At 41.3% G+C, this 26526-nt stretch overlaps 1 long non-coding RNA gene across 10 annotated transcripts in view; it reads right to left on the bottom strand.

Moving 5' to 3' along the window:
• The window catches only part of LOC144297220 (uncharacterized), a 67192-nt gene that overhangs the window by 22356 nt on the left and 18310 nt on the right, over positions 1-26526 (bottom strand). For 6 of the 10 annotated variants that reach the window (XR_013364297.1, XR_013364296.1, XR_013364303.1 and 3 more), the window contains one exon: positions 8801-8914. This is a non-coding gene — a long non-coding RNA (uncharacterized LOC144297220). Of the gene's footprint in view, positions 1-8800; positions 8915-9212; positions 9358-20259; positions 20406-26526 lie in introns of those variants that run through there. The other 4 variants (XR_013364295.1, XR_013364298.1, XR_013364299.1 and 1 more) reach the window with 2 other exon arrangements.

Genomic DNA, 26526 nt, shown 5'->3' with positions numbered 1-26526 from the left:
AATCTTAAAAAAAAAAAAACTTAAAAAAAATAATAAAAACCATTCAAGTGTACATTTTAAGTAGGTGACTTGCCTGGTCTGTAAATTATATCTCAACAAAATCATACACACACTCACACACATGCACACACACACACAACTTGAAAAATAACATTACCTGAGATTTGAAACAAAAACAAAATTAAGAGAAAAATTTAGGGTTAAACCCAACATATGTGCTTTAATTCATTCTGGAGAAAGCACTGAAATGTCTGAAAGCTAGGAAAATTGAATTAGGGAAAAATAGAAAAATATACTCAGGAAAACCCAACTGGAGGTCAGATCAAGTTAAGCCGAACACAATAAGGCACTGATCTTGTTTATAGGGGTAAGAGAACTGGGGTGTGACTTCTTCCATGTTCTGAATGTTTCTTGTTAGGAAGGAAGGAGAAGCCACACAGACCAGTCATACCTCCCTTCCCTGGAAGTGATCTCATCTCTAATAAGTGAGTATAAAGAACAACAACACAATTTTTCCTGATTATAAAAGTAATATATTTAAGATGATATAAAAGTACAAAGAAGGGGGGAAAATCAATCTTGCACTAATATTTGGTAGAGTTCTCTCCCATGCATGTTGTTTCAGAGTTAAGTTCATACAATACACACAATTTTGTATCATTTTTTTAAACTGACAATCAACATTTTCCATTATTAGTCAAAACCCTTATAAATACCATTTTCAATCAGAAGAATAAACCATCATTTATTTAACTAAATTCCTGATACAGGGAATTTATCTTTTCGATCTTTTGCTATTGATAAAAACAAAACGTTGCAAAGAAAATTTTGAACATAGGTCTTTGTTTATATTCCAGATTGTTTTCTTGAAATTTAGTAATCTTATGGTCAAAAGATATGAAAGTGTTTAAGGATCTTTATAGTGCTTTCCAAAAATGTAATATAAACTTATTTGTGAATAACAATGCAGTGACTGTGTCCACCTCACCACACAATATCAGTGCTTTCCAAAGTACCTCCCTTTCTCCTTCTGGGAAAGAATTCTCATCATGTTATTTATGACAGTAAAAATGGGAGGAAAAGTAAACTGCCAAATATACTGGAAAAGTTAAGTAGATCTTACTGTTTTTCAGTAATGAGAATGGAGGGTTATCAAAGAATACAAAGTGGGAGGGACGCCTGGTAGCTCAGCGGTTGAGCATCTGCCTTCCACTCAGGGCATGATCCTGGGGTCCTGGGATCGAGTCTCCCATCCAGCTCCCTGCAAGGAGCCTGCTTCTCCCTCTGCCTGTGTCTCTGCCTCTCTCTTTCTCTCTGTGTCTTTCATGAATAAATAAATAAAATAATAATAATAAAAAAAGAATACGAAGTGGGAAAGAGAAGTGATTTCTACAAAATTCTTAAATGAAATGACCCGTATGCCACACAACAGACTGTGAGGTCGGATGATTCAAAAGCATATCAGCATTGATGATGTCTGTGCTGGGAGATCACAGGTGATTTTGGTGTTTCGTTTGCTCCTTTCCATATTTTCCAAACTGCTGACACTGGCAATTTGTGACTCTTAAAGCTTTTTTAAGTTCATTGATTTAAAGAGTGAACCCCATAAGTAAATTAACTCTCAGTGGATATTCTTGTAGAAAATAGGAAAGGTGGAGATCTATGGAAACCAAGAGAAGCCAGTGTAAGGAGGTCTGCTGTTCCAGCTCCCAGCTCCAGCCCTACTGTTTCTGGGTGCACTTTGTGTGGGGGCTGTGACTGGCACTCACTTCCTCATTGTTACAGGAAAGCTGTCAGATGACCTCTATGTGCTAATATCCCTAAGTCTGTGTTCCTCGAGAGTGCCACCCCGGGACTGTGTTGCCACCATCTAACGAGCATTAACAATTGATGGCACATAAGGCAAGCATCCAAGGGAGTTCTACAGTTCCTGCCAAGCACAGAAGGAGAGGGTGAATCTGGATAATGCTTGCACTTGGGAATCGAAACGCAATCCTGGCTTCAAGGAAAGCCCCCCAGATTGCAAAGTTCTTGGACAGAAAGCAAACTACATCCAATATCCCTGCCCCCATGTCTGTGATTTTCCACTACCATTCTCTACCGTGACCTCTGATTTGTCCAGCAGCCTACTGGACTTCACGCTAAGAGCAAAGCTAAAATGGGAGGAAAGAGGTCCTGTGAAGAACAGTAGGGTTGACAGAAAATTCAGAGTCAGTGGTATAGTCTGGGCTTCCGGGCTGGCAAACTGTTCCTAATGACTCACTCACTGGTCAGGCGATAACAGCAAACTGAATTACTGTGGACTTAGAGCTAGAATGTTAGCAATGTAACCCTCAATTTGAAGAGCTCAGATGATGCTGGAATGCATTTGTAACCAAGTAAGGAAAGCTACATTTGCCCTGGATGAAAAATTAGTGGCAGTTGGTTAGGAAGGATGGGAAGTCACGTTGACTGTATTATTTTCCTTCCCAGGTTCTCATCATAACATCTCTGGATGGTTCTTGCATACCTATTATGCAGAAGCAGCCAGAATTCCGCTTTCAGCCAGTAGGGACTCAGGAGAGTCTGTTTAGCAGAGTTAGACCGGTATACCAGTCAGCTCTTACCTCAATAAGGCTACATAATAAACCACCCCCAAAACTCAGTGGCTCAGAACAACAAGGATTTAGTCTCGTACTCACAAATCTGCAAGACTGACTGTGATTCAGCTGATCTAGGCTAGGTGAGGCGAGGCTGGGGAGCTCCACTTCAGGCTGCATTTCAGCTATCCTTGGCTCCAGACTGTGGATACAGCTATAGGCATGTAGGTTTATTTTGGGGCCCCAGCTGACTGGGCACCAGCTACCTGGAGGAAGTCCTTCTAGTGGTAGATTATTGATATATAAACAGAGCAGCCTGAATGCACAGGCTTTTTTCAAGCTTCTGGCAAGTCCCATCCGTTAATAATCTCTTCGGCCAAACCCAAAGTTTACGGGCAGGAATCAACCATGAAGCCCACAGCAAGGGTGCTGATGATTAATCAATCATCTCTGAATGCTGTGGAGGAGTGAGAACAATAATTCAATTTTCCACTGTGATGATTTAACCTCCATGTATCAACCCATTCTTCTTTCTCTGGCTACTTCTGGTTTTCTCCTCTGGCTTCCCAGACAATGTTTGTGCCCTACAGGTCAGTATTATCCACCCAAATGGAACAGGAACAACTTTTCTTTTGGAAGGCCCATTCTTCCGTGTGTCAAGACATCTCCATTACTTGGAAAGGGATATGATTACGCAAAATAATGGAGTATGCAGGACTTAGAGCCAAAAAGGAGTAAGGGGAGGAAGTTGATTCAGTGATTTGGACTAGAAATTAATACTCCAATTACTTTCAACCAAAACATCCCAACAAAGAATGTTCACCTGAATCCCTTTTTTTTATTTTTACTATTTTATCACAGAGGTAATAAATGCTCATTATGGAAAAAATTTAATCTGGTGAGCAGAAAACACAACCACCCATATTTCCATCAGTCATAGTAGGCCACACTGTTCAAATATTTTATTTTATTTTTTTTTTAATTTTTATTTATTTATGATAGTCACACAGAGAGAGAGAGAGGCAGAGACATAGGCAGAGGGAGAAGCAGGCTCCATGCACCGGGAGCCTGACGTGGGATTCGATCCCGGGTCTCCAGGATCGCGCCCTGGGCCAAAGGCAGGCGCCAAACCGCTGCGCCACCCAGGGATCCCTGTTCAAATATTTTAGACTAGGCAACTTCAGAGCACCAGAAATCAAGGTGACAATACCTAAACAATGCAGTGAAAACATTAAGGCCCTGGATCCTGGCCACATGGACACTGGAAGTTCTTCTTCTTGTCCCTTTACTACAGATGCCTAGGTGAGTCCTCTCTTCCAGACTTTTCTCAATGCTTACAGTATAGAAGCAGACACCATATATACTATGCACATATACTATACATTTACATACACACCTTTTTTTTTTGCAAAAATAAGATCACCTCTTACACATAGTTTTAACCTTCTTATTTGACATATCAGTGTAGTCTATCAACAAAGTGTATCAACAGAATATCTATGTAATCATTTTCTATGTTGCCTGGTATTTCATTTATGAATTACCATAAATTATCAGTGCTTCTTTGATGGAAGTTTAGGTTATTTCCAATTTTTCAAAATTACTTTCTACATGCATAAAAACCCACATCACCTCATATACAAACTAAAGCATTTCTTTTCATTTTCAGATCTAAGAAATCTAAGAAGTGCCTTTATTGACAATAAATAGAACCACCCTTGTGGTGTTACAATGTGGGCAGCAAGAAAGGAAATAGTGTGGTTGAGTGGAGATTAGTCATTTTTGAAAGAGCACGTATGTTCATTTTACATATTGATTGCAATCCACTCAAAAGTTTATAGATGCAGGTTAGTTCCAAGAACACAGCTTAAGTTTTAAATCAGCATTAAGCACTCCTAAATTCAAATTCATCTCAGCCTCTCGGGTTTGCCAACCAGCCTGGAGACAAAACAAGGCCAGACTCCCTGGCAGCCTCTTGGCAATCCTGCCCTTGAAGTCATTTCTGGAAGGGCAAAGGAGCCCCAAGGACTCTTGTACCACTAGGACAAAAGTGTCACCCAGCAACTCAGCCCATTTCCATCACCATAGTGGGGAGAGTAGCCCAGGCATTATTACATTGGTCAGGAATAGCTCAAAGCCAGGAGCAAGCTGGCTGATTACAAACTAAGCCAGGGATTCAAGGGGAAGGCTTTTGGAGGAAATAAGCCAACAAAACAGCACCAGACACTGAGGGATCATTCCTTCTCCAACTCTACTCCCCAAAAGATATCAAGGTGACACAGCCTAAAGTAGGCATGGAAGGTGCTTACTGCTATGACACAGAATCCTTTTGGCACTGGAAGAACTTGCTCTTCCCTCAACGCTGCTTTTCCCCAGATTTATTTTCACTCCATCCCATGGTAAACCAAGATTGTCCAGCATATTTACCTGGATAAACATGTCTATCCAAAAGACTGTGGTGCCATTCAGAACCAAGGAGGCACAATGCTCCCATTAATCTATTTTATTACCTTAGATCAAACCCCTGACCTTCTTACTTTGGAATGTGAGGTCAGGATAAAAGATTCTTGGGATGGTAGAACCAAGAGGACCATGGAGATTTTGTGCACTACCCTCATCCTTCAGTGAGCAAATCGAGGCCTCAGAGATAGTGAGTGACCTGTCTGTCCATTGCCCAGCAGAGTGGATGGCAAAGCCTAAGACCCTTGCCCCTCAACCACTCTGTCCAGACTCCAAGCTGATCCTCTTGCCAATCCCCGCCAGTAGTAACAGCCTTTTTTTGCCTGAATGCCTCCCAGGGATGTCAAGAAGACAAATTACTCTCTAGCTGTATGGCTCTTGAGTCCTTTGGATAAACTTACTGCATGTCAGTGTGCCTGGCAGGCCCCCATGGAAACTAAAGCTGGGAAGAAATGAAGCAGCCCACCTTGGCTAGCACCTTTGACAGAACAATCGCCCCCAATCCTTTGCCCTCTAGACACCCTAACAGGTAAATGTGAGGCCTTATACAGAGTTAAATCTTATATATCAGTTAGGCTAAAAGAACAGTTAATTTCATATGATAAACTTTACAGGAATAGAACACATGCTACAAGACAGCAAGAACAAAAGAACAGGCTAGATGCATGATTTTTTAGAAAACTTAAGCCATGGAGGAACAAAAAAAAATTTTTTTTTCTTCAAAGAAAATTTGGGGGCAGGGGAATGAAATATATGCAAAGCTTATTTTTAGTGCCCTTTACAGATATAAAGTCATGCTGTTCGTTTAGGAACATAGAAATGCATTATGTATAACTTGTTTCACTCATAAAATTATCATGTTTTGTATATTGATATATTTAGACATTGGGAGAGCTGAAAAAGAGTTGTATGATTTCTTTCCCGGTTGTTTTCTTGGGCAAAGGGAGTTGGGAGTTTTTTTTGTTTGTTTTTTTTTTTTTTTTATGTTTTTTTTTTAAGTCCTCAGTGGGAAAACTTATCAGGATTTTCAGAAACTTTTCAGAAATTTTACAGATTTTACAGGGTCTTTATTTCTCTAAAACTCACTATTTCAAGTCTTCGAGTTCTCAACTCATTCAATTTACATGTGTTCGACCAACCTGCTCTATCAAAAGATTAGCACAATCTGGCTTCGTTATGGTGACCTAGTGTGGAACTTTAGAAAGTCCATTTTGGCAGTCCCACAAATCTGGAATTCACTTGGTCCTTCAAGGCAAATCTCTCCCATTCTTCTCAAGGTGTAACTATCTAAAGCACATTTCTGGGAAGGAACCAGAAGAGACCACGAGTCATTTAGTTTAGACTCTACACAAGCACAAATCCTCTCTATATGAAGTCTACAAATGATTGACTGTCCCTTGCTTCTCTCAGAGCCAATAGCCTAAGAGCCTTTATGACTTACAGGTCATACAGGTATGATTATCTGATCAATTTCTGTCTTCCTCATTAGATTGCAGGTGTCATCAGGGCAAGAATCAAACCTTCTTTGCTGACTATTTTCTCCTCAGCAACTAGCAGTGGTAGGCAGATGACAGTAAATGTGTGCCCACCACCTTCCGAGACACCTCTTATGATTAGAATTTCCTTCTGTATATTGAACTCATATTACTCTACTTATAACAGGTACTCACTGGCTAGACTGCTACTCCAGGTCTATCCAGACCCTTCATAAGACAACACTTCAAATATGTGAAAATCCTGTGTCATTGCCAGCTCTTCCTTCCTCTAAGCTAAAGATGCTCAGTACCTTCAGCTGTTCCATAAGTGGCACAACTTTTTAGTACTTTTGTTATCTTGGATGCTCTTCTCTGAATATTTTACTGCTCTGGTTCTATAGACCCATGTAGTTAACAGGGAAGGGGGACAGTTATTGGAATAGAGGTTACTGACATATTCAGTGTTCTCCTCCAAGAAATAGTTTCAAGACCAGGACTACCCTGGAACTCTATAAGGTTCTTCCTCAGAAAGCTAATTGGCCACCAAGACTGCTAGTTGACTCCCAAAATACATTCTCCTCTTCCTCTATGGCAAAACACCCCTGACTTGTAGCTGGACAAATAGCTGCCTATAATAAAGGCTATGTTTCTTGGCCACGTGTGCAACTGTTACCATATGAAAACATTCTTGTTAATGAATTGAGTAGGAATGCGTTGGACAGCCTTTGAACACCTGCTCTAAGAGATAGCATATCTGCATTCTTTCCCCAGGTTCTTTACATTTCTTCTATTTTTGTTTCCTAGAACATGGGTGACACCACCTTGAACTATGAGCCCAAGGTCTCACATAGCTGAGCAATAAGGTAGAGAGATTCTGGGTCCCTGACATGAAGAAATGTTCTGGACTAAGACTTTTATGTCAGAAAGAGAAATGACCTGCTGTCATGTATAAACCACTATTATCCTGGTTTGTTTGGGGATTTTTTGTCACACGTAGTCAAATCTAGTCTTAACTGAGGATCTATGGCTTGGTCCTCAACCTTATCTAAGTAGATTTGTTACTGAAGCAGAATATAATGTAACTAAACACAACATTGCAAGCTGATAACTTTCCCAGCATTTGCTACCTTGCTAAGGGTGGGGAGAGAGATAATACAGTATGACACTCTTTCTCAGACGGTATCTATGGCTTAACTGGAAAGAGCTTCTAAGAGCTGACCCTCTTGCCTAGTAAAAACAACAATAACAACAAACCTAACACCAAGAAAAAAATGGAAGCGGTGCCAGCATACATGAGGAAAGCATAGATATGTTGCAAAAGAGGATATGGTATTTTTCCTCTTCTCCTCCCATCTAAGTTTTGTGATCTAATGGCTGATTTCAAAATTACTTAATGAGTCAATAACGTAGCCCTCAGCTAGAGTAAGCCACTCAACAGATCCTGGAAGACCTGTAGAGGTGTTCACACAGAGGCCACTGAGAAGGTGAGCAGCAGGAAAACCACATTGCTGAGTACGCCAATAAGGCCAAGACAAATACCAGCTTAGAAGACTCCTCATCTTCATGGTAGAGGTGATGGGCCCTCCAAAGACTGGAATTTCAGCTTCCATGTGCCATTTCCTGATTTAATGTCAGTCATTTGGTATTTCGGGTTAAAATTAAACTTCTATTGCAAAACCACAAAAATGGCAAACGTATTTGGAAGAGGCTAATTAGCAGGTTACAGTAGCTCCATATTTCAAAATATTCCCAAGTATTATGCCCCCATTTAAAATGCAAAAAAGTCACAAGAGATCATCATTCTCCACTAATACTGAGAACAAGCTAGAGAAACCACTAATGATAGCTTTCAAACTCATCAGAGAGCTGAGGACACAAATCTAAACAAAGTAAATTCCAGAAAGTGATAAACACTTCCTAGGAAACAAGAGACTATGGCTTCTTTCATTGCTGGCACAGTAAAGAGGAGGACTCTGCCATCACTCTCTCTCAAACTTTTTATAAACTTTTAGCTATTTGTGAGCTAACTTGACCGATGAGAATACCAAGTTCCAGTCACAGAGCAAGGTGACTTACCTTCTCCACAGGCCTTCACTGAGTGGAGGGGGATAGTCAGCAAAAAGCTAGGGGCAAGGCAAGAGACCTAAGAGAGATCCACGCATCAGCCCCACTTCCTACCCCAGGAAAAGGCACTGAGCCTTTTCAAGGGCAAAGCAGCAGCCTGCTAAAGGCTGAGAGCAGGGCTAGAGAGCTGAGGGAATGCATCCAAGGAACACTCAGACTCACCAAGTGCTCTGAAGGCCATGTGCTCCTAAAGTTGGAGGTCAGTTGGAGAGCTGGAAGGAATTCCTCTCAAGTTCCACAGGCCTTCACTGACTGCAAGGCAGACTTTTCTCAAGGCTGGAGACAACAGGAGAAAAAGAAAGCAATACCTCTGAGGCACGGGAGCCTTTACCAACTGGACTTCACTGGCCTTTCTGAAGACTGAGGGAAGTACAGGAGACCCGAGGAATCCCTGAGAAATACTGAGTCTTCACCAAGGGCACTGTCCAGGGCAGTGAAGCCAGGTGAAGAGAGATCTCCTGAGGAACTGAAAGCCAAAGCAATAGACAGCAAGGAAGATTCCCAGACATACACAAAGCTGGTAGCTTTTATATATATTTTATATATTATAGACTATAAGGAAATGGGAATCTACCAGTGTTCCAAAACTGAGCACTTCTGAAAGGAAAGTCCTGCTTTTGCTCTAATCCTGGAGGAAAAGGTGACTTGAATCTAACTAAAACCACAGCACAGCCCAGACCCAGTTCAGCTAGACTAGATCAACCCTGCCCCCACTCCAGTGGTGTGACAATATGAATAATTAACGTTCCCTCTGATTGGTACCAACCCTCACACCCTCATCTGTTATACATGTCTTCCTTTTTTTTTTTCTTTTTTTTTTAAGATTTTGTTTGTTTGAGAGAGAGAGAGAGAGAGCACTAGAGAGAGCAAGCATGAGCTGGGGGCAGAGGGAGAGGGAGAAGCAGAGTCTACTGAGCAGGGAGCCTAATGTAGGGCTCGATCCCAGGACCCTGGGACCATGACGCGAGCCAAAGTTAGACACTTAACCAACTGAGCCACTCAGGTGCCCCTATATGTGTCTTCCTAAATGTGTTATACAACTATGAAATGAATCCCATATTTGCATTTCCCTTTCTCTTCTGATCACTATATCCATTCAGAGTCCTCTCTCTCAGTGGTGATTTTTTAAATCTAGGAGTGAGTTGGACATAGAAGACAGTCAAGAGGTAGATCCCTCAAAATATAGTGATCCATGGGTGGTTATCTGTGAGTGGTGTGTCAATGGGTGATTTTTATTTTCTTCTTTTGGTTTAGTATGTCTAAGGATTTCCCCTACAAAAACTAGTATTGCATGGGTAGTTTTTAAATGTTTAAGAGAGATAAACTTAGGACATAAAAAATATCTTTTGACAAAGGACAAAGGTAAACAAAATCAAAGTCAAATAATAGCCAGATCCTATAGGTTCTAATCACAAGGATAACATGTTTTTCCTTTTTTCTATTTTCTTTTTATTGCATATACATGAGAAGATGGATATTAGCTGAACAATTGGGCAAACATTTCACAATATATGTAAATCAAATTATCATGTTGTATGTCTTAAACTTATACAGTGAAGTATATCAATCATTCCTCAATAAAATTGGAACAAAATTAAAAACAAAATAAAGGTGAATAAGAAGAAAAATGGCAGCTGGGAAAAATATCTGCAACACCGTAATGATTCATATTCAACTCAATACAATAGAACAGGCAATGCCCACAAGAGGAAGTCCAAATGGCCAATAAACATGAAAAGATGCTTATCCTCACTGGTAGGAAGGGAAACGCAAAATCAAGTAATAAGGAGATGCCATTTTTTCCCACCCTTCAGATTGATAATTTTTTTAATTTCTTAATTAAAAACCTATAATATTCTGTGCTAGCAAGCACTCACACATTGCCATTGGAATGGGAATTGCTACATTTTTTAGAAAGCAAGCTGGCCATAGCTTTTATTTATTTATTTTTAAAGCTTTTATTTAGGGATGCCTGGGTGGCACAGTGGTTGAGTATCTGCCTTTGGCTCAGGTTATGTTCCTGGGATCCTGGGATCGAGCCCCAAATCAGGCTCCCCATTGGGGAGCCTGCTCCTCTCTCTGCCTATGTCTCTGCCTCTCTCTGTGTGTCTCTCATGAATAAATAAATAAAATCTTAGGGAAAAAATGAAAAAATAAAGATTTTGTTTATTTATTTGAGAGAGAGAGAGCATGAGCAGAGGGAAAAGCAGACTCCCCACTGTGGAGGCAGACTCGGGATTGGATCCCAGGACTCCGAGATTATGATCTGAGCCAAAATCATATGCTCTACCGACTGAACCACCCAGGAGCCCCTAGCCATAGCTTTTAAAAATTTGCATACTTGTAACCTTTGACCCAGCAACCCCCACTCTAGGAATAGGGCCTGTGAAGGTGGGGAAGATGAATACTAGTTTATAATGGGCTACTTAAAAGAATACTTATTTCAGCATTATTTCTACAGGTGAAAATCTTGAAACTTCCTGAATATCCATCAAATAGAGATTGAGTAAGTGTTGGTAGATTTATACTGTGGACTACTATGAAGCTGTTAAAAAATGTGGCTTGGCTATTTAGATCTGGAGGGATATCCATAGCAAATTATTATGTGAGAAAAACAAGTTGCATAGAATGGTATACAGTGTGATCCTTAATTTTTAAAAGTCAGAATAGCATATTCCTGTGTTAACTTGGGGAAGTTGTAAAAAGCTACACAGCAGGTCATCATCGGTTACTGAGAGGAGCAGAGGTATAAATGCAAAGACATTGAAAGAGATGCTTATTTTTTTCCTTCTTTATATTATTTTACTAGTTATAGAGAACATGTGTGAATTTTCTCATTTTGGAAATGGAATTTAATAGACGATTTTAAAAACTGAAGAATATGCACCATGCATTCTTACCTCTCTGGAGCAATGGAAACTCAAGATTAGTGATAGAATGAAATGATCTTTTTCTGGGATGATTTATGGCTAATAAGTTTCCTCAGGTAGCCTGATTGTCAGGCTGATCTTTTGATAGATGATATTTTTATGCTTTTATTTCTTGAAAAAAAGTGATGGTCTAGTCATTCCATCATGAGGCTCACTGGACATAGCATCTCTGTCTAAGTCATGTGATCACACACAGCCTGATAATTCCAGGAAGGCTGTGTTACGGTTTTCTGAGAAGGAGTTGTCAATACTTGGCAAGAAAGAAGGGATGTTCCCAAAAGTGAACATGGGATGGAGATTTGAGAACCATTCAGATAAGATCTTAGCTCCTCCCTTTCTAGCACCAGTCCCCTTGGTTGCACCACCATCGTTCATTGGATCAAACAGCTGTACAATTGATAAGGATTTAAAGTGTCCTGTGTTTGCCTATTGTGCTTCCCTGTAGCACTTCTAAAGATGCCAACAACTGCCATATGCCCATTAGTTAGAAAGGTCTTTATAGCTGCCATAAAGTGGAACTTGGCATCAAGAATCTAACGAAGAGATAAGAAATCAAAAGAAATTCTAGTTGAAGTCTGCTCAGTGTTTGTGTGGGAAAAAAATATATATATGTGGGCCTAAAAGTGGTCAAGCCTCTCTCAAAACTACAGAACACTCAGGGAAAGCAGCGATATTGTTCTGTTTCTTTCCCAGGAATAGGGAGCAAAAATCACTTTCCTCTGCTTTGGAGTAATCACCAAATTAAATGGCCCAAGACTTTTTTATTAGCCAACCAGGAAGCAGAACCACTGCCAGATTCCTGCTTGATAAAATCATTCACTATATTGTGGCTCCTATGCCTTTCATCTGGGGATAGGGATTTGAAGGAAAGAAAAAGCATAGAACTTTACTGGTCTAGGAATGGTTAGATGCTAAAATGGGAGCCTCTGATGAGTCACTAAGCACCCGCTGGGAGAGAAAGATCATTTAAAACCAATTTTTCTTATATGCTTGTTAGTTCCGGAAAACCCTTGCACCCATACTTCTCCCCATGTATCAGAAGCACATTACAGGAGGAGCACCTAGGTGGCTCAGTCAGTTAAGCATTGGCCTTCAGCTCAGGTCATGATCCCAGAGTCCTGGGATCAGGCCCCACGTCAGGCTCCCCACTCAGTGGGGAGTCTACTTCTCCTTCACGCCCCCCCCCCCGATAATTTCTCTCTTTCTCTCCCAAATAAATAAATAAAATCTCTTTTTTTAATGTAGCACATTATAAAATTGCTGCTCATACTAAACTTCTTTTCTAGGCAGTGTCAGCTGAAGGGAAGAGCAGGAGTTTGGATTAGCCCAGCTGCCAACCAGCCTTCAGGAAAGAGCCCGTGCATCCTCTTCTACCCTACGTGTTCTGAACTTATCCCAGATAAGAAAGTCAGAGGATCTCCAAGAACAACAAAGGCCTAGAACTGGTGGCTCTGAGTTCACAAATAGACAACTGTGATTTGCATCCTTAACATTCATTCTCCCTTCTTCTGCCAAAAGTCCCAACTTTTTGTCAGAGGACCCACCTCTCCTTCAATCAAAGCATTCTATTCTCTGGCCACAATGAGCATATGATACAATGGCAATGAAATGAAATGGGACTTTTGCTGAGACTTCTGGGAAAGTGACCTGATGTCTTTTCTCCCCAAGGTTGAAGGGGGGAAGAAGTGAGGCCTGGAGCTTTGTAGTCATGACAACCCCAAAGGGAAAGCCTCTGAGAATGGAGCCTGATGAAGGCAAGCAGAGCCAGGGTGTGCACAGAGAGAATGGGAGTGTGATGACAGCAATGTGGTAACAAGTAGTCCCTGGAGACTGGGACTGTTGTATCAGTAATAAATTCTTTTTGCTTACACCCTTTAGGGTCGGATTGTTTTTATCACTTGCAATAGAAGCATCGCTGATAAGACATGAGATGGCAAAAAGCCATGGGTCCATATGAGGACAGCCACGTGTTTCTTTTTTCCATTTAAAATTTCCATAAACTGCTTACTATTCACATCCCTGAGGAAGGTGTTACATTCTCACTTGGGGAAGGGGCTCCTTCCAGTCTGGTTTGCCCTCTGTAAGAGATATTATTTTCCTGGACAAGAAATCTTGGTGGGAAGTCAAATGTGTTGTTTACTGTCATTTTAATTTTGTCCTTATTAATTATAATGCATCTCTCAATATTCAGAGAGTATTCAGTCAATCCATCATTGGCAGGAAGTTTGTTCTTCCCGGTCATACACAGAGTTTTGCTATGAGTCATCCACATTCTCATATGGCCCCCATGGTGACAATGACACACCATTGTACAATGGCTTATCCAAATCCTCCCTAGTCCTCCTGTGTGGTTTAATTAAATTGGCCAGTCTGCACCAGCCACTTAAAAAAGACAGGATATTCAGGGTTGCAAATAAAAAAGAGAAAATATAGAAAAGGTATTATCATACTCTTCAACTCAGGACACAATGCAAAATGTTCTTCTAATCTAGTATTCCTTGATCAGGATACATGAAGCATGAAAGATGCTAATGACCCATCTGAAGTTATGACTTGGCCACTAACAGGCCACTGTTTCCTTTCTTTCTTCTTCCTTTCTTTCTCTCTCTTTCTTTATTTTGCTTGCCTTCTTTTTATGGAAGAGTTTATAAATATCAGGTTGGGTCTTAAAGTATCATCCAACCAAATAAGACGGGCACCAAAGCATTCACTCTACCCAGGGCTCACAATTCTCAGGACGGTTTCACACCATCATGTTGGCTAGGAGATGGCCAACCTCTGGAGGGTCCCGCTCTCCATGATCATGATATCAGAAAAGGGACTGACCTTTCATCGGCTGGCTCCTTCATAGGATCCAAACACAGGCATTGAGAACTAATTGTTATTGGATACACTCATTTCTTATACTGAAGTTCCTGTGCCTCCAGGAAGAGAATTTTTGGTGGAGCCAGGTCTCTATAAGTAGGACAAAATAACTGCTAAATGAGTCACCACTGATTTCAAAACCAAACTGGACTTCTTATCTATGAGAGACATGATCAGGATGGCTTTTCCTTCACCTTTCTCCAAGGGCTAAAGTCTAATAATATTCTGTGGAAAAATTCCTGGTCTATGTAACTTGGTCTAATCTCCCAAACAGATACTTATGCTCCTTTTTCCATACTTTCTCAAGATAAGACTATCACAAACAGAACTTAAATCTCACACACACTGGAAAGGTGGCAGGTGAGGATGCATAAGAGGACAAAAGGGTCCCAATGCAACTTACTGGCTTTAATTACAGGAGAACATGCTCTGGAGGAGTCAACTCACCTCTCCCTCATGAGAGGATGGAGCACTTGATGTCTTGCAGCTGAATATGTGATTACATTACATGAGAGCACATGAAAAGAATAAATCCAAATAATGGCATAAAAGAAAATAAAGCAATTAACAAAAAAATCTGAGAAATTAGAGCTGATGAGCAGCAACACACCAATAACTAAAACAGACTCCTTTCCAAAATCAGGAATCATCGCATCAGTAACATAGGTCTACTTGTTTAAAAAAATTTTTTAAAGTTGAGGGAATCAGAACTTAGTTATTTTCTTAAACTCTAGAATTAGGTCAAGGACTCTGGCTCTACTTTTTAATGATGTCCACTAAAGTGTGTGTGTGCGCGTGCGTGTCTCTGTGTGTAACAGCATTGACAGTACAAGCAAATAGGCCAAGGCAGAAATTCAGAATTCTAAGACCTATCTGAGATAAGTCAATCTTCTGTCATTCTTTTCATTTAGGAAATAATAATTAATTTAATGAAAATACAGCAAAAGTATTAAGATATATCCTATTTTTAAAAATTGTAACATTTTTAGGGGCACCTGGGTGGCTCAATTGGTTAAATACCTGTCTTCAGCTCAGGTTGTGGTCCTGGCATCCTGGGATCGAGCCCCAAGTTGGGCTCCCTACTCAGGCCCTCCCCACCTTGCTTGTACTCTTTCTCACAAATAAATAAATAAATTCTTTTTTAAAAAAAACTATAACATTTTTAACAATCACATATATTCTAGATTATTCAACTATGGAATTTATTATGCTTACCATGATATTATTTTATAAGGTTTATCTAATATCTACCCCCAAAATGTGTACTATTACTCCCATTTTTGCAGAGGGGGAGTTAAGAGGTTACATGGCCAGGATTCAAACCCACATCTTTCTGACTCCAATAGTCTTGGTCAATTATACACTGTTGCTTCTTTCCAAAGTATTTCAATCTGGTTTAGAAAACCCCAGCCCAGGGGTACCTGGATGGCTCAGATGGTTAAGCGGCTAACTCTTGGTTTCTAGTCAGGTCAGGCAGGGTTTCAGGGTGGTGAGATAGAGCTCCATGTCAGGCTCTGCCCTTAGCATGGAGTCTCCTAGGTATCCTCTCCCTCCCCTTCTGCTCATCTTCTCTCACCCCCCACTACCCACCCCCCTGCTCAAATAAATAAATTTAAAAAATATTTTAAAAACAAAGAAAAAGAGAGGCACCTGGGTGACTCAGTGGTTGAGCATCTGTCTTTGGCTCAAGTCATGGTCCCAGGGTCCTGGGATCGAGTCTCACATTGGACTCTGTACAGGAAGCTGCTTCTCCCTCTGTCAATGTCCCTGTCTCTTTGTATCTCCCATGAATAAATAAATAATATCTTAAAAAGCAAGAAAGAAAGAGAGAGAAAAGAAAGAGAAAAGAAAAGAAGAAAGGAAAAGAAAAGAAAAGAAAAAAAGAAAAGAAAAGGAAAGGAAAGGAAAGGAAAGGAAAAGGAAAGGAAAGGAAAGGAAAGGAAAGGAAAGGAAAGGAAAGGAAAGGAAAGGAAAGGAAAGGAAAGGAAAGGAAAGGAAAGGAAAGGAAAAGAAAAGAAAGAAAAGAAAGGAAAGGAAAGGAAAGGAAAGGAAAGGAAAGGAAAGGAAAGGAAAGGAAAGGAAAGAAAAGAAAAAAGAAAAGAAAAGAAAAGAAAAAAAGAAAGAAAAATCCAGCCCATTAGGGCTCAGGGAAGAATCTAAGATTCCACATGACTCATGGCCTCATGAAGAAGGGAGGACTTTTCTCTTACCTGGGGCTCCCAAAGAAGAACCTCACCAGCCTGATGCTGACTACAAGACTACACTGACTGCAATGCTGTCAGGCCCACTTGCAACTGCTGTTGGAATCCTGGTCCTGCTCCCATTCTGAATATACTCCAGCCTAACCATCTACCTTCAGCCTCTAGTATTCCCTCATGGCTTCCTGAATGGCCAGCCTTTTCCATAGTATTTGCCTCTTGTTCAAAGCATCCTTGTTACTCTTTAAGGAGAATCTACCTTGCTTCTGTTCTGACATCCTCATCTCGGTTTCCCATCCTAATGTTCCCTTTCCCTGGGTTGCTTTGACAAGTTAGCAGCAATTCCAACCCAAATTAACTGCCCCCACCTGCATTAAGTCTTTATGTTCACAAGTAACATCCACCAAACTCCCACCTCACCCTCCCAAGGTCCATGCTGGCTCATTCTGGGTGCTGGGTTAAGATCATAATCCAACTTGTTTCCTGTCTGTCTCCAACATCCAAGAAGTTTTGTAATGATGCAATAAAACAAATGAGAAATTATAGCCTTATGATTAAAGTTTAATGTCTATTTATTAAAGAGCTATGAGAGTATTCAGATTAAAACAATAATGAAATGTAAAATAAAAACAATAAAGATGAATAATAAAATCAACAGATATTACCCTAACATCAATAAGCAAGCAATTGTAACAAAAAAATAAATAAAATGAGATCATATAAAAGGCAATAATTCACTAAGAGGAAGAGAAGGGGTACATTCAAGTAGAAGTAATGATAAGTAATAAGCTCTTGGATCATTTGATAATCCAATTAATGAGGAAAAGTGAATCATAGGAATATACTGAGAATACATTTAAATTTCTTGCTGATTTGACACAGGATACTGGCATGGATGATGATGACATAAAATTAATAATGTACCAGAAAAATGAGGACATGGATGTGATCAATTCAAAGAGTATCTAAGATGGAAACTTACAAGAAAATCTCAAATGCCCTGAAATCTTCCAGCTCCTATATGAAAGAAACATGATAGTGATTTGCCAATTTCAGCAATGCTAAACATTTTCTTGGCTTTACTAATCACAAGTTGTGAAGCTGGAAGAAATTTTTCTAAGTGATCAGTAATAAAAATAAATTCTTTCATTAACTGTGCTAGATAAAAGACCAAATAATCTTCCTGTTTACTCTGTAGAAAATATCACAAAACTGTTGTTAGGTGAAAACACAGGATATATAGCAAAAATAAATGTTTAAATAGAATTATAAAGGCAAGAGTTACTAAAAATATTTTGATGATTTCTATTCTCATTCTAAACAAATATTCACTTTTCATTCTTTTTTTTTTTTTTTAATTTTTATTTATTTATGATAGTCACAGAGAGAGAGAGAGGCAGAGACACAGGCAGAGGGAGAAGCAGGCTCCATGCACCGGGAGCCCGACGTGGGATTCGATCCCGGGTCTCCAGGATCACGCCCTGGGCCAAAGGCAGGCGCCAAACCACTGCGCCACCCAGGGATCCCCTCACTTTTCATTCTTAATTTTGCATTCTTTTACTCAAAATTTACTCCAAAAATAGTCAAAGTTTCAGCCCTGCAAACCCTGGATCCATCCTCACAGTGGGATCTTGGGTTTGTCCCTCCCTCCCTCTTACTTGAACTCAGGGCCAACCTTCTTTCTGACAGACAGAGCATGGCCAGGACAGAACCAGAGCATGGTAGAATGGAAATTCTACCGGAAAGTCATATGGATTTGTTCACTAACAGCTATAGAGCCCGTGAAATACAGAGTACTCAGATTCCAGGGACTGCTGTGCTCACCACATCACCTGTGAACTTCACAGGTATAAAAGCTAGAGAGAACTTATTCAACTTTTTTTTAATTATTCAGTTTTTTCAGATGTAAATATTCTGCTGGCACATGTTAGCAGAGTAAACACAGGGCTTCCCTTCCTGCCTATTGAAAACGCAGGTGAACTCACAAACTTGGGGCAGGTCTGGCAATCTTCTCAGTCTAATGTGGAGGATGTTATTTATTTGGACTATGGTCTCCTTTGTAAGAAAAAGCTCTTCGTGCCTTGAATAAGCATTTGTTGGTACATTAGACAAACTAAAACCAACCAAAACTAAAATTGTTTTACTACAGAAATTGTTATCCTTTTATTTCATTATTTCCTTGGTTCTTATTTACCTGGGGTTAGAACTCAAGGAATTGTCTATAATATTTAATCAAATTTAAAATGCAAAGCTTTAACCCAAAACTTTAGTTCTAATTTCTCTGTTCCATCAATGTGTTTTTAACATCAATCCAATTATATTCAGCAAACCCTGGTTGAGAGCCTGCCAGTGGGATGTTCTGTGGGACACTGTGCTGGGCACTGGGAGATACAGAGATGAGGACTACAGATGCTCTCCACAAACATGTGTCAAGGTGAGAAATGCTGCTCTCGTGATAAGATCAAACTGTTGAGAAAATAGAGAGGAAGGAGCAATTAATCCTGCCTGCACCAACTGGGAAAAGAAAAGTGGTTTAAAAGTGTGGTTTGTGGCTCCCATGGGCTCCAGAGAAGTCACTGGGTGTCTGCTGGGACAGCAGAGGGTCAAGGAACCGGGCTCTAGAACTCCCATTATTGCTTTAACCAAAGTACATCTCCTTGCATCTGTCTTATCGGTTGGAAATCTGCACTCAACTTCTTTGACAAAAATCTTCTGCTTTTAAAAAATAATTCTTTGGGAGGTGGGTCGGGGGATAGGGTAACTGGGTGACAGGGATTAAGGAGAGAACGTGATGAAATGAACACTGGGTGTTATACTATATGTTGGCAAATTGAATTTAAATAACATTTTAAAAATAAATAAATAGGGCTCCCTGGGTGGCTCAGGAGTTTGGCACCTGCCTTTGGCCCAGGGTGCGATCCTGGAGTCCCGGGATCGAGTCCCATGTCAAGCTCCCGGCATGGAGCCTGCTTCTCCTTCCTCCTGTGTCTCTCCCTCTCTCTTTCTATGTCTGTCATAAATAAATAAATAAATCTTTTTAAAAAATAAAAATAAAAATAAATAAATAAAAATAATTCTTTTAGGGGTACCTGGGTGGCTCAGTCAGTTGAGCGTCCATTCTTGGTTTTGGCTCAGGGTCCTGGGATCATAGCCCACAACAGGCTCTGTGCTCAGCAAGGAGTCTACCTGAAGATTCTCTCTCTCCCTCTGCCCCTTACCGGACTTGCGTTCTCTCGCTCTCTCTCTCTCAAATAAATAAGTAAATCTTTAAAAAATAATAATAGTAAAACTAAAATTTAAATTTAAAGTACAATGAAAAAATAATTCTTTTAAACTACTAAATAAGATGTTATTTGATCTGAGATTTGAAGGTTATAGAATTTATCCAAGTAGAGGTCAATCCTGTGGCTTTAGCTCCCTTCAGATGTTAAAATTTCCAAACCTACATAGTTAATCCTAAACTTTCTCCTAATTCTAGTATTCTCCTTTTTTGATTCATCCTCTCTTCTCAATATCACATTTGAGAACTTTTGATGGCTCCGCATTGCCTACTAGACAAAGTTCAAAGTATGAAATCCTTCCTAATCAGGTCCCAAATGTCTTCCAAAATTAATTTTCCTCCACTTACCCAAAGATACTGTCGAGAGGCAATCTCCATAGGTCTCTCACATTTCTGCACTTCTTACAAACAGAAGGACTAGCAAATTTTGTTTCAGGTATCTTTTCAAGAATGTGTAGAGAGCAGCTTTGGAAAACAGAGGTAGAGATTGCCTCCGAATGGAGAGAAAGTTTGTTTGCTTTTCAGTACAATAAAGACAATTATCTCCCTCCAGGACAAAGGTTGGGCAATTGGCTTGCAGTCCATTATAAAAGACTGGAGTTTCCTAAACTTGGATTTCCTCATCTGTGACACAAACTCACCAGGTGTAACTTCCATCTGGGGCACTCTACATTGCCAAGTGGGACTTGGGAAAAAAAAAAAAAAAGGAAAGCCAGTGCAACAATGAAGCTCATGATTGTTGTTCTGGGAGGAATAAAATCCTTGATCTCTGACTCAGGAATCTCATGTCTTTTGCCAGCATCCATGTTACTCTGGCTGGTAGCTGGTAGCTTACAGGCAATATAAAATCTCAGACCCTTCACAGTTCTTGAAAGGCCCCCATATCAGTTAGAATAAACTAAGTTATCGTACAGTAGCAAGTGGCCCACAAATCCCAGTGGCTTACAACAGAGGTTTGTCTCTTGCTCATCCTTATGTCCCTAGCAGATCACTGGTGGCTCGGCCTCCATTGTCAACAGTAAGCCTCATATTAGGACACAGTCTGAGAAAGCATCTACTCTCTGGAACATTGTAAATGGTCAAAGAAAAAGAGAATGTAGCAAAGAAGGCAATTAACTTTTAAATCTTCCACCCAGAAGTAACAGACATCCCTCTGCTTACTTCCATTGGCCACATCTAAACCTAAGCCTGGTGGAAAGTGCAAAGCTACCACACGGAAAAGGAAAGAAAGGTGGGATATTGCAAAATACACCTAATGATTCCTAAAGCATCCTGGTTCCATCCACAACAGATGACTGGTCTTTATACAAATCTGTATCACTCTTCTGGGCCTGGGTATTTGCATATGCAATGTCTTCTTCCCAAAATGTGCTGATTCTCCCTGCTTCCTCACCCCTTCCCACACCTCATATTATCTGGAAAACTATTTTCAACACCCAGCTCAAATAGTACCTCATTTCTGAAGCTTTCTCTGACCACTCCTCACCCAGAAAAATATCTTGCTTCCTTGGGTTCCTTCCATAAACCAAGATTTCTTGAGGATAGTGGATAGGTCTGAGATTTTTATTTACCTTTGTGCAAACCTAACATAATTTCAATTAAAATTTTTCTGAGGATTTCCAATCCTTGAGATTAAAAACAAAACCAAAATCCTTAACACCCCCACAGAGCCCACACAGTCTGCCCATCCCCAGCTGCTTATAACATACTCTCTATTACTCTCCACTTTCAGTCCCACATCTTTGCCTCTGCCTGAAACCCCTTGCCTCATTTAATTAACCCCTCTTCATCCCCCCAGATCTGAGCAGAAGTACGGCTTCCTTGCGGAAGTCTTCCCCCAATGTAGGTCAACTCTACCCATTATCTGTTCTCATAGCACTATGGGCTTCTTCATAGCACTCAGCATAAACTGGCAACTAACAGTGATTTGTATCACTATCTTACTGTGTTTCTCTCCACATTCAAACTTAAGATGTAAATTCATGAGGGCATGAATCCTATTCAGATTTGCCCACCATCAGATCTCTGGTATTTGGTATATTGTCTACCACATAGTAAGACTCAATAAATTACAGAGTGAGTGAATCAATGAATGAATGAATATAAGATACTCAATGTATGTGTGATAGATTGAAAAACTCCAAGTAGAAGGGACAACAATAAAAAACAGACAAAAGCATATATGGTCTGCAGAACAAGTTTTCTTACAAATGACAAGAACAGCAGGAGTGGCAAACTAAACGTCACATGAATCTTCCAACAAACATTTCATCTCAATTGAGAATCTGAATTGTGAAAGATCAACACAGTAGATCCTCAATTTTCAGGGGAACTTAAGGATAAAATCTCATTATTCTTCAACTATTATCTCTGATGCTTTAAACAAGCAGAAACCCCCCAAGCCTGTTATTATTATCATCATTTCACATATATTTGGTGATTTACCATTTACAAAGCATCTTCCCTTATGCTGTCATATTTAACATTAAGTGACCCTAATAACCAAGATTAAAGTCATAGGAGCTGACTGACATCTTTGCCAAACTTTCCAATATATCTGTGGAATAACAGGATGGCAGGTAGGGCAGGAAAGAAGTCCAAGAAAAGCAAGAAAAGTGGAGGGCAGAGGCACAGAGAGGGAGATCAGAAGATAGAGAATCAAAGGAAGTGGTCACAGGAGGAAGGGTTTAGTCTATACTGAGTATGTGTGTCCCTGCAAAATTCTTATATTGAAATCCTACCCCCCAAGGTGATGGTATTGAGAGGTGGGGCCTTTGAAAGGTAATTAGGTCCTGAGGGTGGAACCATCATGAATGGGATTAACATTTCGTAAAAGGGATCCCAGAGAGCTCTGTTTTTCCCTCTGTGAGGACACAGAAAGGAGTCGTCGGCAGTTTGTAACCTAGAAGACAGTCCTTGTCAGAGCCCAACCATCCTGGCACCCCAGTCCTGGGCTTCCAGCCTCCAGAGCTGTGAGAAATAAATAAATAGTCATTAAGCCACCCAGTCTACAGTCATTTGTTACAGCAGCCCAAACTGACTAAAAGCAGGGAAGAGAGGGTGACATCAAGGGGCTGTAGGAAGTGGAGACACATAATCATGTGCATTAAAAAATGAATGGCAGTCTTTAAAGGTGAAGAGTTTCTGGGAGAGTGAAGACAAAGAGTCTAGAGGGAGCCTGGATCACAAAGGATGTTTTTAGGTATTTCTGTCATTAAAAGTTCTCTTATATGGGTCAATGGGAGTCAGAAGATTTCACTTAAAGGAGAAAATGGAGATGAGGTCATAAGTCACAGAAAAATGGAAAGTGGTTATTATCATTTGTCAGTATCTGGAGTTGGTCTAGCTGAGACATTGAGCATCTCGAATGTGTGTTGGGTGGCAAGGGGTGAGGGAGACATGTTACATCAGAATCTGAATAGGCTGGCAAGCTATGAAGAATTCAGTAAATACCCTATTCTTTTCATTGAGCTACATACCCTCCCCTGATGCTTCCAGGAGCTCTGAGCCACCCATGGGAGACTTGAGTAGGCCCCAGAGCTGCCAACAGAGGCCTATCCAGTCCTGGCTAACTTCTAGTACTCTATGTGAGCAGCTGGCAGGGCTAATCCTCCTCACTTGCACAGGGAACCTCCCACAGGGCCAGCCCAGGGAATAGCACCACCATCTATTCCATTGCCCTTGACAAAAACCTGGAAGTTATCCTTGCTCATTGTTGCACTTTACTCCCCACATTGAAATGATTCTGTGTTGAAATGTCTCCCAAATCTACCCACCTCTTGCTATCCCCATAACCACTAATGTAGTTTAGGAAGCTCTCACTGAAGCATATTCTAACTTCCTTCCTACCTCCGTCTGGTTACCTTCCTACCTGGTGTTCACACAATCAGATTCTGGTACTCACACAACCACAGCTGATTCACCTGTCTGGTTCTGTGCAAAATGGTTCACAGTCCCTTCTCTGATTATAACTCTTCATTAACTCCCTCTCTCCCTCAGGATAAAGTCCAAAGTTCTTAATATTGCCTTCGATACCTTTCATGTTCTGGTGCTGGCCTCATCTCTGGCTTTATCACTGGGCTTCCTACCAGGCTTTTTCCAGCCATGTTGAACTACTTGCAATCCCACATGAGTGTCTTGTTCTTTTTCACCCCTGGACCTGGAAAATGCTTCTCACTCTCCCTGGAAATCCTCATATCCTCCCCTGCCCTCCCCTCAGCCCCTTGGTCCAGAGTCTCCTGCTTAATTCCTGCTCTTGAAGTCTGAGCTGTGAGGCTTCCTACTTCACAAAGTCTCCCCAGCACTTTCTAGGCTGGGGAAGGGCCCCTGCCTACATACTCCCATAGCAACTTGTGTTTGCCAAAATCAGGGCATATAGTGCTTGTTGATTTAACTTATCCATACCTCCAACTAGATCAGTGGTTGTTTAATCTGCACATAGAATCACCAAGGAACCTTATAAAAAAATGTGAGAGTGCCCATTAAACAAGAGGCTCTTCAGGTGGGTCTGCACACTGGTGTTCTGTAAGTTCCTGCTTATGATTCTAGCTGGTGGCCAGAGATGAGCACCACTGAGTAGACTAATTCCTTGAGCTCAGAGAACATGTCAGACTGGTGCCCTGCACAGAAAATGATGTGCAGTATTTGTTACCTGAACACATCTCTGATGCCACACAGCAGCTTATTTCTCTGCATGGAGGACAGTAGACATTTGGAAGGACATGTTTATTTTCAGAGCTCTTTAGGTTTCATTACCTCTTCACAGCAAATGCCAAGATGGATAAACTGAGGCTCCCAGAGGCTGTGAGGGGTCCTCGCTTCAATGCCTTCCAGAAAAATGCAGAGCAAAAATGCAAGTAACTCCAGTCAGTTCCCTGGCGGATAATGTGCAGCCGACCAACTTTGCTGCCCCCTGGAACAGAACTCACCCACTCTACCACCCTGCCTCCTAGTGTTGATGGAGATGCATTTGTAGGAGGGCAGCAGAGAGCAAGAGAATTTTGCACCCAGTGACTCTCTTCAGAAAAACAAGATCATGCTAGTTTTTAGTAAGAGAAGGAAGGGACCTGGGGAATTTTATCAGAGAATTCAGGCCCTGATTAATAGGGGGATACAGCCGTGTTTGCCAGCAATGCACTGACTGGATCCCTCCCACCCCAACCAGGGCGTCCAGGGTTAGATGCCTCAGCCTCCTGATTCTCTCTGGCCAGTGGGTGTGGTGGAGCCTGGGCAAGAAGGCGGAGCTTGGGGCTTCCTAGTAAATGGCTTTGGCAACCCACAGTGGGAGCTGGCTGGCTATAGCACTTAGCACCTGCAGGCCTGGAGCGTGTAAGGACCATGAATCCAGTACCACCCAGCAGTGTGGGTGCTTCCTGTCGTCGTGGCTGCTGGCATTCATGCTCTTCCAAGGAGTCCCCTTAGCAGCTGCACTGAAAACCCCTCATCGCAAAAGGGCGACAAGAAATGGAGAAGAACCCAGTGACCGAGGGAAACTACAAGTGAAACCAAATGTCATTTCTCTCACTGTGGTTTGTGGTGTTCAACACTCTTGCTTTGCTGATTGTCTCGAAAGGGGTTAATGACCCTTTGCGGACTGTCCTCCACTTAGCACCACCGGACAGGGGCTTTGTTGAAAGTCTCACCTTGACTGAGTGGCCCCAGGCCCAGCCTCACCCTGGGCTGATGCTGCGGTTCCAACGCCTGGGACCTGGGGCATCCACACTCATTTCCTGCCTGCTGTCCCCACATGCAACGGCTCGTGGAAAAGAGGAACCTGTTGCTTCCCAGAATCCTTTTCGTAGCTGGCAACGTTTGGATCCCCATCCTCTGGCAGCAAGGCTGTGACTCTTCGGCCATGCCTGCTTCATTGTCAGCAAAGCCGAGGCCGAGGGGGAAGTGAGCCACCAACCACCAAGGCAATCAGAAAAAGAGATGGTGTGCCTTTAAGATGAAGGTGGTGGGCAACCATCCATCTTCCCTAAACACAGACTTGCCTTGTTCTTCCATTTCTGGCTGAGTGATAAAAACGTTAAATGTCATTTCCTGTATCAGTGGTTAACCACTAGATGCTGGATCAGAGATTTACCAGAAGTGCTGAAGTTAAGGAAAAAAAAAAAAAAAAAAAACCCTGCTGTTTTCAATAACCCCTTTTTTGCACCCTGTGGGAACTAGTTAACCTTTGGGAGGTGCAGGGAGAAGAGGGGTGCCATGGGGGCTGCTGGATTTCAGCTGAGCAATAAATTTAGGGTTCGATTTGCCAAAGATTTTCTTATGCTTCATACAGGAAGTGAAGAGAGGCAAAATTTCCCCATTCTGCATCCCTCCCCAGTGAGTGTGTGTGTAAATGCAGGGAAGGCAGGAGAAGACAGACAAAAATCTGATGCCCACCATCGTCTCAGGATACCCACAGTCACTTTGTCTTCTTACCTAACATTTTCATAGAAAACTGTGGCTCTGCCTATCTTGTTTCCCCATCTTCCTGCAGCAGTACGTGGCCTCTCGTGCTGGGGAGCATACCGGGGGCAGCAATGCTCCCAGGAAGCTCCTGCATCTGAGCTGCTGTGGTCTGAGGGATGGAGAGCCCAGCCTGACCTTTTGCTCTGTCTTCTTGGATTT

The sequence above is a fragment of the Canis aureus genome, chromosome 25 (assembly GCF_053574225.1).
Source record: "Canis aureus isolate CA01 chromosome 25, VMU_Caureus_v.1.0, whole genome shotgun sequence".
In the NCBI taxonomy this organism is placed as follows: Eukaryota; Metazoa; Chordata; class Mammalia; order Carnivora; family Canidae; genus Canis; species Canis aureus.
This window is presented reverse-complemented; position numbering and strand designations above follow the sequence as displayed.